Source organism: Typopeltis vanoorti, chromosome 11 (genome assembly GCF_054136105.1).
Source record: "Typopeltis vanoorti isolate ZY-2024b chromosome 11, IOZ_Tvanoo_1.0, whole genome shotgun sequence".
NCBI lineage: Eukaryota > Metazoa > Arthropoda > Arachnida > Uropygi > Thelyphonidae > Typopeltis > Typopeltis vanoorti.
The window spans coordinates 53185322-53196275 of NC_143559.1; the positions used below are offsets into that span (position 1 = coordinate 53185322).

General features: G+C 36.3%; 1 pseudogene; it reads left to right on the forward strand.

Moving 5' to 3' along the window:
• The first annotated feature begins 10552 nt into the window (after positions 1-10552).
• On the forward strand, positions 10553-10670 carry LOC150101583 (5S ribosomal RNA; annotated as a pseudogene).
• The last annotated feature ends 284 nt before the right edge of the window (positions 10671-10954 follow it).

The window sequence follows — 10954 nt, forward strand, 5'->3', positions numbered from 1 at the left end:
TGTTTTTGTCAGAGAACCAGGGGAAAAAAGTGAAAACTCAGCTACTGGAACAAACTCCAAATCACCATCTGGAAGAGGAAGAACAAGCCCCACATTAGACAAATTAAAGATAAGAACCATCAATATATGGAGTATAAATGTAAATACAATCAATATGTGCCATTTGGACATAATTGGCATTACTGAAACAAAGAAGACAAAATCAGGTGAAACCTCACTAAATAGTAAGTATATGATTTTATATTTGGGAAATAACAATGAAGGAAAAGAAGAAAGGAGAAACTTCAAAATGAAGAAACGGGCAATGAAACTTAGGTGTGCCTATAATTTCACAGAAGTAGAAGAATTTTTCTAAATTCATTAGAAAAGGCTGACAAAGAAAATGTGAAAATTGGTCCTTGTTAGAGATCTAAACAGCAGAATAGTAAATGAACCTCACTAGGCATATAAAAACATTTTGGGAAAAACTGTAGAAAAGGATAAGGCTAATGATAATGTGAAGTACCTGCTAGATTTATTATTATTATTATTAAACCCCAAGATCCCATGGAGTCAGACTCATCTAGAAGATTCTATTATCATACACACAGCTCATTATACTGCAGTTTAAACACACTCAAATTCTCTGCAGACACCACACTCTCAGACAAGGCATTCCAATCATTCACAACTCTGCATGCAAAAAATCTGCTTCTCACTACCCTGCTCACATCCTCTTTATACAGTTTCCAGGAATAACCTCTGGTTCTCCCCTGATCTCTCGCTGTTTTCTGCAGAACCTCTCCAACATTGATCCCTATAACAACCCCTTACTAACTTGTAGGTCTCTATCATATCTCCTGCTCTTCCTCCTATCCACCAGACTCTGCAAATTACATCTTCTCAATCTTTCCTCATATTTGCCATTCCAGAAGTCAGAAACTCTACCTTAGTCAGTTGCATCTGGACCCTTTCCAACATCTCTTCGTCCTTCTGAAAACCAGGTGACCAATTCTGGGCACAGTAGTCCATGTGTGGTCTAATCAAAGCCTTATACAATGGAACAAGAATCTCCCTACTTCTAGTCCTAGTCAGTGTCCTCCGCATCATTCTCAGAAGTCTTTGTGTTGTCTTCACAATTTTGGCAATGTGTGTCCTAAATTTCAAATCCTTATCCACTATCACCCGAAGATCTCTTATTTCCTCCAACTCCAACAGTATATCTTCACCAATCATAAATTCTGCATCCCATTTTTGTTTCCTAAATTTTAAAACCTTACATTTTGCAACATTGAACTCGCATCCCCATTCCTGTGCCTAATCACTCAATTTATCCAAGTCTTCTTTTACAACAACTGAATATCTCCATCCAAATCAACTGAATTTTACAACTGAATATCTCCATCCAAATCTTCGCAAATATCATTAATATACAAGTTAAACAGTAATGGCCCTAAAACAGACCACTGAGACATACCGCTAGTGACTTTCCTTTTTCTGGATATTGCTCCCCCATACACAACTTGCTGATACCTATATGATAGCCAGTCTCCAATCCAATGCACTAATCTAATATCCAATCCTATCCATTCTAGTTTGACTATCAACTTATCATGCGGTAATCTATATCAAACCAATTAGGAAAATCTAACTATACTACTGTGTATCCCTCTCCTCTGTCAAATGAGGCTGTCACCTTATTGTAATAAGTAGTGGATTACTAAAACATGACTGCCTGTTAGCAAATCCATGCTGTCCATTAAAGATAATACCATTGTAATCAACCCAATTCTGGATCCTAGTTTTCACAAGCTTCTCCAACAACTTAACCACAATACCTGACACACAGATAGGCGTATAATTTGATGCTTGAGTTCTATCACCTCCTTTATGAAGTGGCACAATCTTGCCCTCCTTCCACTCTTTAGGGACTTGACCAAGTGCAAGACTCATATTAAGAAAATATGTCAAGGCAGGTGTCAACTCCCTGGGACATAACTTCAGAATATGTGGTGATATATTACCAAGTCCACAGCTTTATTATCATCTAGTTTGCTCAACTCCCCATACACCTCTTGCTCACTTACAGTTAGTCTCTCCTCCCCATCATCAAGTACTCTCAATCTCTCCATAAAGTCACATTCACAAGATTGAAAGGCCTTTATGAACCAATCTTTATGAGCCATTTTCTCCAATCAATGTCATCATTCCATAATCTTTTTTTTTTGCTGGCTACATATCGAAAGAACTTCTTAGGATTCTTTTTGGCTTCATTATCTAAATGATGTTCATATCTCACTTTTGCTACCCTTACCAACCAAGTCACCCACCTTGCCTGGTCCTTGTAATCCTCATGGAATTGATTATCACCACTTCTCTTATGCTGTCTCCATAATGTCCTTTTTCTCTGTATTGCATGCTTATTCTCTGTATTCATCCATTTCACACCTGCCTTATTTAACCTTCTGACCCGTGGAATACATTTAGACATTGCTTCTACTAGATAGTTCTTGAAAATCCCCCAAACTGCATTGATCTCTTTTCCAGCTAACTCCTCGTTGCATGCTACACCCGCAAGCTATCTCCTGAGCTCTTCATAATCATCCCCATTGATTGTAGTTCCACATTAACCCTTTCTCACAGAGGTCCTCACACTGCTGGCAACCACCCAGGTAATCACCTCATGGTCACTCTCACCAATTGGTGGGTGATTAGACACCTCATTTATAATTACATCCTCTGATGAGATGATCAAATCCAAGAACCTCAGTCCTCGTGTACCCTCTGTTACATGCTGTCTGAGGTAGTTATCCCTCAAAAAATCAAGAAACTCGTTTTCTTTACTTCCAATTGCTATCTCATCTTTTCAGTCTATATTTCCATAGTTAAAATTGCCCATAACAATCACCCTTTTCTTATTTACTTGGCTAATTTGATTATACATTTCATAGTATACTATGAAATGTATCTACCATCACTACCATCCACATTGCCAGGTCTATAACAACATTCAACCAAGTATTTCATTCTATTCAACTCTATCTCACACCATACTGCCTCAAAACCACTAGCACTATTTCCCTCTGGCATCTCTACTTTGTATGGGCATAACTCTTTCTCTATCATCAATAGCACACACACACATCCTCTCTTTTCACTCTTTCTATCCACATGAAACACATCATACCCTTCCATCTCTATTCCTGTCAGGATGTTGTCCTCATTTAACCATGTCTCACTTATTCCAATAATTTTTGGGTGAACAGACTCAATTAATGCAACCATTTCATCTGTCTTGTTTCTTACACTTCTTGCATTTGTATACAAACACAACAGCTCATTTCTGGATCTACAGCAAGTTCCATTAATACCACGTATTTGATTTGATTTCTCCATGCTCAACTGGAGCCAAAATACCTAACATTGTTAGAATGATCTAAGAAAAATATAACCAAATTACCGGCTGACAAATGGGTTGTAAACTTATCTGATCGTCTGTTAGTGGTAGATGAAATGAATGTATTAGCATTAGGTCATAAATTTGCCATTTTGCCTAAACGTATTCCTTATCTAGATTTTGTACACAACATTTAAAGGAACACCAGCCATCTGTCTAATATTGAAGAGAATAGGCTACGTTTCAAAATAGCCAAAGTAATCTATGATGCCAAGCTTTCAGACTTGAATATTCCACAATCAGAATTAAAAGCCCTGAACTCCTTAAAACAAAATAAAAACGTAGTTATCACAAAATCCGACAAGGGGAATACCATTGTCATCTTAGATACAAAATCATATGACTGAAAATGAATCTGTTGCTTAGAGATCAAAATACACACTCCCAGCTAGATTATGATCCTACTAAAAGACAGCTCAAGAAACTCAAGTTACTGGATGAAACAACATCCATAGATCAGGAAAGCATCAAAAGACTCAGAAGATATCATGCTAGAACTTTGTAAGCAGTCTAAGTTTTTGTCTAACCTTCTCTGTCCTCTCATAGGCCACTTAGCTTCATCAATTAAAAATTCCACAGATCATACAAGGATAAAAGTCATTAAATTGGCAGATACAGACATGTTAGTGAGCTTTGACATTGTCTCTCTCTTACTAATATCACTCAAAAAGAAAGAATAGAATTATTAACCCAAAAATTTCCACCTGACATAGTGGAATTATTCAGATTTGCAATCTCATCAGGATACTTCAAATGGAAAGACAAAATTTATAAACAAGAGGAAGGAACAGCAGTTGGCTCTCCCTTATAATGAACTTAGCTAACCTTTTTCTGGAACACCTAGAAGACAGAATTTTTGCTCTTGAACCAAAACCAAAAATATGGCTACAATTATGTGGATGATGTCTTTACAGTGGAGTCAATCAATCAACTGTGAACAAGAACTATACTCATTACTAGATAAGATCAACAACTTTATCCTCGCATCAAATTCACACTAGAAAAAAGAATCATCACAAGGTATCTCCTTTTTGATATGCACATCCAATGAAATCAATATGGTTCCATTTCCACTTCTGTCTATCGTAAACCAACTTTTTCAGGTCGTTACATCCACAATTCACCTGCTCACCATCCATCTCAAAAATATGGCAGCATAAAATCTTTGGTATAGAGAGCACACAAAGTTTGTTCCTCTAAAGAATCTTTAAAACAAGAATTGGAAAGTATTAAAGATACAGTCATTTTAAATGGATACAATTCAAACAATCATCAGCCACTCCCTACACATCAACCCAGACAAGAACAAGCACATTGGACTCCTATACCATATATCAAAGTCATCTTGGAACATCTGTCAAAAATTATGAAGAAATACACTCGCTGCTACCTATAAACAATCAACCAGATCCACAATTTGCTACCTTCTCCAAAAGACAAGCTCTCACCTATGATGCTACCTGGCATAAACGAAGTTCCATGTTCTTGTAATATGTCTTACTACTGACAAACAGGAAGATCTATAAGTAAATGCATCTCTGAACATCCAGACCACATCTGTCTTATCAAACCGCACAAATCTGGCCTTGCACAACATGGAGTTGAAAACCCTAACCATAGGATCCAATGGAAAAACACCGAGCTGCTACATAGATCCTTATATAAACATGAGCATGCATATAAAGAAAGTGCTGAAGCCTTATATCACAGACCTAATCTGAACCATAATGACTGTCTCACTATCCCAAAAGTCTGGGAATCATTATCCTCAATTGTATAAAATAAATTTATCAGGTATATTGTAATTACAGACGAATTAATTTTTTTTTTTGATGTCCTCAAACATGCTACTGTATGCATAGAGGGATTCCAATGTAAGCATGTAAGCACACTAACTGTGTAATTCCTAGTATTGTTTGTAATAACTCTACTGATGATGTCTTAAGATACTTAAGATGAAATATCTACGTATTATTAAAATTTAATTTATGTGGTATTGTGTGAATTTATAGTTATGAATACTCAACAGGTTTCATTATATAATATGCCACATTAAATTCCTTCACTATGATAAAACAGTGAGTCTTGTGACTTCATGGAGTCACAAGACTCACTGTGGGAGGTCCACCCTACAAAACACAAAGTCTATCATACCACTCCTTGAAATCAAATACCATTCACTGCCACCACACTATTAGGCAATGCATTCCATGGTTCATTCATCCTCCACATAAAGAAACCGCGCTCCTTATCCTCTTGCTCACAACTTCCTTTCGCTAACTTCCAGGTATAGCCCGTTGTCCTCGCTCCTTCCTCCTGTTCCACCAAATGAAAGAACTCCCCAGTGTCAACCCTGTAGCTACTTCTCAACAGTTTATATCACTTCTCCTTCTTTTATCTATCCAACTCTACAGTCCATATTCCCTCAGCCTATCTTCATAACTAACATTGGACAGAACTGATATCACCTTTGTTATCCACCTCTGCACTCTTTCCACACTTAATTTATCCCCTTGAAATCCTGGGGGACCAAATTTGAGCACATTAGTTCAGCTGTGGTCTCATCAGGTCTTTATACAATGGAATGATAACTCTTTTATCTCTGCAGGTCTGCATCCTTCTCAATATTGCAGTAATCTTCTGGGTTACCTTCACCACCTTTGCAATATGTTCCTTGAATTTCAGGTTTCTATCAGTCATTACCCCTAGATCCCTTGCCTCCCCCACATTCTTTGGTACAGTTCCTCCAAATGAGTATGCAATCTCTCATCAATGTATCCCAAACTTCAAGACTTTACATTTTGCTGCATTAAATCGACACCCCCATTCAGTTGCCTATATGTCAAGTTTATTCAACTTCTCTTGCAGTTCTACCACACCTGTAATATTACTGATAACTCCTCCCAGCTTCACGTAATTCGCAAACAACTGAATATCGTCCTGCAATCCATTGACAATGTCATTGATATAAAGGTAAACAATACAGATCCCAGTACTGAGCCGTGTGACCCCACTCGTAACTTTCTTGCCCCATACACAACTCTGATACCTATCAGATAGCCAATCCCAAATTCCGTTCAGTAACTTGTCATCTAAATCCATGTGCTGCAACTTAAATATAAGCTCACCATGTGGCACTCTGTCCAATGCTTTTGTAAAATGCATGAAAAAAGGCAGAATATGGCTTTCCCTCATCAACCACTCTTGTCTCTTTATTATAAAAGGCAGTCATATTACTAAAACAAGTGCATCCCTTAAAAAATCCATACTGACTCTCACAGGTAACATTACCCTCATCTGCCCAACACTGTAAATGATCCCTCACTAATTTCTCCAAGATCTTAACAACTACTGATGAAATACAAACTGGTCTATAGTTTGACACTTCCAGTCTGCTATCACCCTTATGCAATGGCACTATCTTACCCTCCTTCCATTTATTGGGTGGCTTTCATCTGGCCAAACTTTCATTGAAAAGCCAGGTCAACGGAGCTGGTCAGTTCAGTTCTTTAGCACATTCTCTCAAAACCCATAGCACAATTCCATCCAGTCCCATTGCTTTATTGACATCCAGGGTACTCTTTATTTGAAACACACTCTCTTCTTGCACTTCTGAACCTCAAACCTACTCTTATCCCTTTACTATTAAAACCTACTTCTTCAGGATAAAATACCCCAATAAAGTGTTCATTGAACAACTGCACTAGGTCCTTTGCATCATTCACTTTATTTTCATTTTTATCCAACTATGTCACAATCATTTTTCCTCCTACTGGCCACATAGTAAAAAAAATTCCTTATGATTTTCTTTGGATCTCAGAAGCAATCAAGTATCCAATCTAATAATAATAATAATCAGCAGTACTTAAGAGTTCTTAAGGCAATATCTGCCGAGTCTGGCTTTTATAACCATAATTTTAGGATACAGGAGTTAGTCTTATGTCTAAATATATATTTTTGTATTATTATTATTCCATCTCTGAGTCCATGACCTCCATGGAGTCAGAGACTCATCGTGGAAGGCACACACTATTGCACACAATGCTCATCCAACTATGCCTTAAACTGATTCAGTGTTTCTACATTCACAGACACACACGCATACGCACACGCACAATGCATTCCCCTTTCCAATCACCAACTACTTTCCATGCAAGGAATCTGCTCTTCACTCCTCTGCTGACACCCTCCTTATCCGAAATCCATTTCACTTACCTGACATCGAAGCTTATGTGTTGCAACTGAAATATCAGCTCATCATGTGGTACCCTATCAAATGCCTTTGAAAGAAAATTCAAGGAAGCTTGTAAGATGCTGATTCATCGTCCTAATCTCAACAAGAATGATCGATCAGTAATTCCAAGAATATGGATATCCCATCTGCATCTCATAGAAAGAATCTAGAACATGGTGGCAAAATCCCCTACAAAAGAAAACCTTAAAACAACAGACCTCTAAAGATGCATTCAATGTAGTTCTGCTGTAATTTTTTTTAATCATCTGTATGTTATTATACTTAGTATGTATAAAAAAGTAATTATTGATTTTTATTTTTATTTTATTTTATTTTATTTATTTATTTATTTTGTTGTTTCACCAGAGGTCAGGCTAACATAAATGATGAACAAAGCAGTTAGATTTATCTTACTTTTAAAGCTTGTGTCTTTTTATATGTATGTTTTCCCGATGATAACCTTGATATAGATGCCAATATATTGAGTGTCATTTTCCTAATTATATGTACAGTAATTGCTGTAACACAGGTTTTTTTATCTTCATAAATTCTACGTAACGACTGCTGACCAGCATGTAACTTTAAAAGGAATAAAAACTCATTTGTTTAATTGATAAATCTGTAAAACATTCTGAATATTACAAATTTATAAATGAACAGCCTCCATATGTCACACTTGATTGATAATAAAGATACTGGCACACTGTACCTTGCGTCATATCCAGTGGTGAGCTATGGAAATTTTAACAAAGGGCTCACATCATCGAGCAAAAAAAAAAAAAAGCTGTATTTCACACAAAATCTTTTATTAATACAGCTTGTGTACAAATTCCAATCAAAAAGTGTGAGAGGATAATCAACCTGTAAAGGCTATCACTTTTAAACAAATATTTCCTGATCTAAACATGTAATATTTGTACATGATTGGAAGGAAGCTTGTAAGATGCTGATAATGAACTTTCATAATGAACTGTGTTAATTGTTAATTTATCTTACATAAGAAAAACATTTTTTAACTATCAAAATATAAATCTTTTGATATAAAACATTTGATTAGCTACTAGTTTTACCATACGATTAGCTACCAGAAGGGAGAAGAGTAAAGATAGCACATGCGCTTATTTTATTTTCAAACTTGGGTACATTTGTTATAGAGGAGTTGAACAATAATTCCAAATAATCTATACACTGCCAAATAGAAAAATTTTTGTTAGGTTACCGTATGAGTTTGTTGCTTAATATGTTTCAAAAAAAAAATTTTTCTTTGAAAAAATAAAAAAGTAAACAAGAAGAATAAGGGGCTCACAAATTTGAGAAAAATGTAACAAAGGGCTCGCGCGAGCCCCTTATAGCTCACCACTAGTCGTATCCCAAAAAGTTTTTTTTTTTTTTCAACAAGTGTGTGCCAAGGCAGTTCAAGAAAACAATCTGGCATATACAAAACTGACTTGCTACTAATATTTCAGCTTCACACATGGTTCATGACACAGCATGCAGCATCTGAGTTAAAAAAAAAAAAAAAAAAGTCATTAAATCCAGATAAAACTTTGTCAAGGCCAGGTGCAGAAACTTGCCTCCTGCTGAAATGACATTGAAGTCTTCTGATCCCTCACCAAAACCATCAGGCACTTGTACTGATCCATATTTCTACCTTTCCCACATCCAGATTATAAATTAAAGATACTAAGAAATTATATACTTTGTTTAATCCTTTATCCAAGTGTAATAAGCAAACAAGTTTGCACCTGATCTATTTTCAGGACTGGGGCAACTTGTATAAAGAGGCTAATGACTTCACATTACTTGTCTTAGTATCCCATAATGCAAAAGGTTTCGACCTTTATTGAGTCTCATCAGTAGGAGCCAGACTCAGAGGTGATACCAAGGTTGAAGTAATGCAGAAGTCATATTTTCATAAACGAGTAGCCAAAAAGTGTCACTCCTTATTATTAAAATACTCTGAATTAGAGAAAGTTGTTGGAAGTTTTTCCACTTGGTTATACTATAAATACTTTACTTTTATACTTTAATAATAAACCGTTATACTAATAACTGTTATAATTTTAATAATAAGGTGTGACATCTTTTGGCTACTCAAGTAAATAATTTCTTGGTATCTTTAATTACCGTATAACTAAGTGGAAAAACTTCCAACCCCATCCATTTGTCTGTCATTACTCAAAAATAAGGATGATCTTCTGTAAGGAAAAATTGTGAGGAAACAGCTGACACATATTTGTTAACCCCTGGTCTTTTATTAGAAAGACTAGAAACATCAGAAGAATCCAGAATAGTTTAGATGATGATCCTGATGATACCTTCAGTGGTGCTCAGAACTTGTGCTCCAGAATTAACATCCATCATATATCAGTTTTACAATCTTTCATACTCATTTGTCATCTCTAACCATTAACTCAGAAACAAGCTTATATTCAGCCCATTCCAAAGGTGAAACTATTGTCTCATTGCTCCAACTTCATTTTTTCTATACTTGTACGCTTGGTAAAAATTAAGTGGTAGTAATGGAACGATAGTTTATCCCATTGCTACAGATTCAGATGCAGTGAAAATTTGAATATGATATGACAAAAAGAGACCAGAGGAACAAAAAAAAAAAATTCTTTATTTCTCAATGTAAATATTTAGGAAATAATATCTGATTCTCATTTTCTTTCTCTTTGATGTGTACTTCATAGTCTGTACACAGTCATTAATAATTGTTGAAGTAGATAGCATTTCATATCTGAGGAAAGCAGTTGTGAGAGCATTGGAAGAGGAGTAATTTATATTATAGCTTATTATATTATGGAAAGTTATGTTTTATTTCCTTCCTTCCTGATTTATGCTCATGTATAGATTCACACTTTATTGTGAAGGCATTTGTCAACGGTCATCTCGCATGAACGCACTGGTTCTCATCCGATCACTGAAGTTAAGCAGCATTGAGCTCGGTTAGTACTTGGGAGGATACCCACCTGGGAATACCGAGTACCGTTGGCAGCTTTGTGGCTCGTTGGTCTATGGTATGATTCTCACTTTGGGTGCAAGAGGTCCCGGATTCAAATCCCAGATGAGCCCAAGCTAATTTTATTTTTGGTTCAGCACCTCCTTAGCACAGTTGGAAGAACGATGATAAGTTGTGCCTTTGGTTAGAAAAAGCCGAGTTTGATTCTCGTCAAGAGGAATCTTTGGATGGCTTTTGCCGGCTTGGTTGGCCGAGTGGTTAGCGTATCCGCTTTCCAGCCAAAAGGCTGTGGGTTCAAATCTCACCGTAGGCATGGATG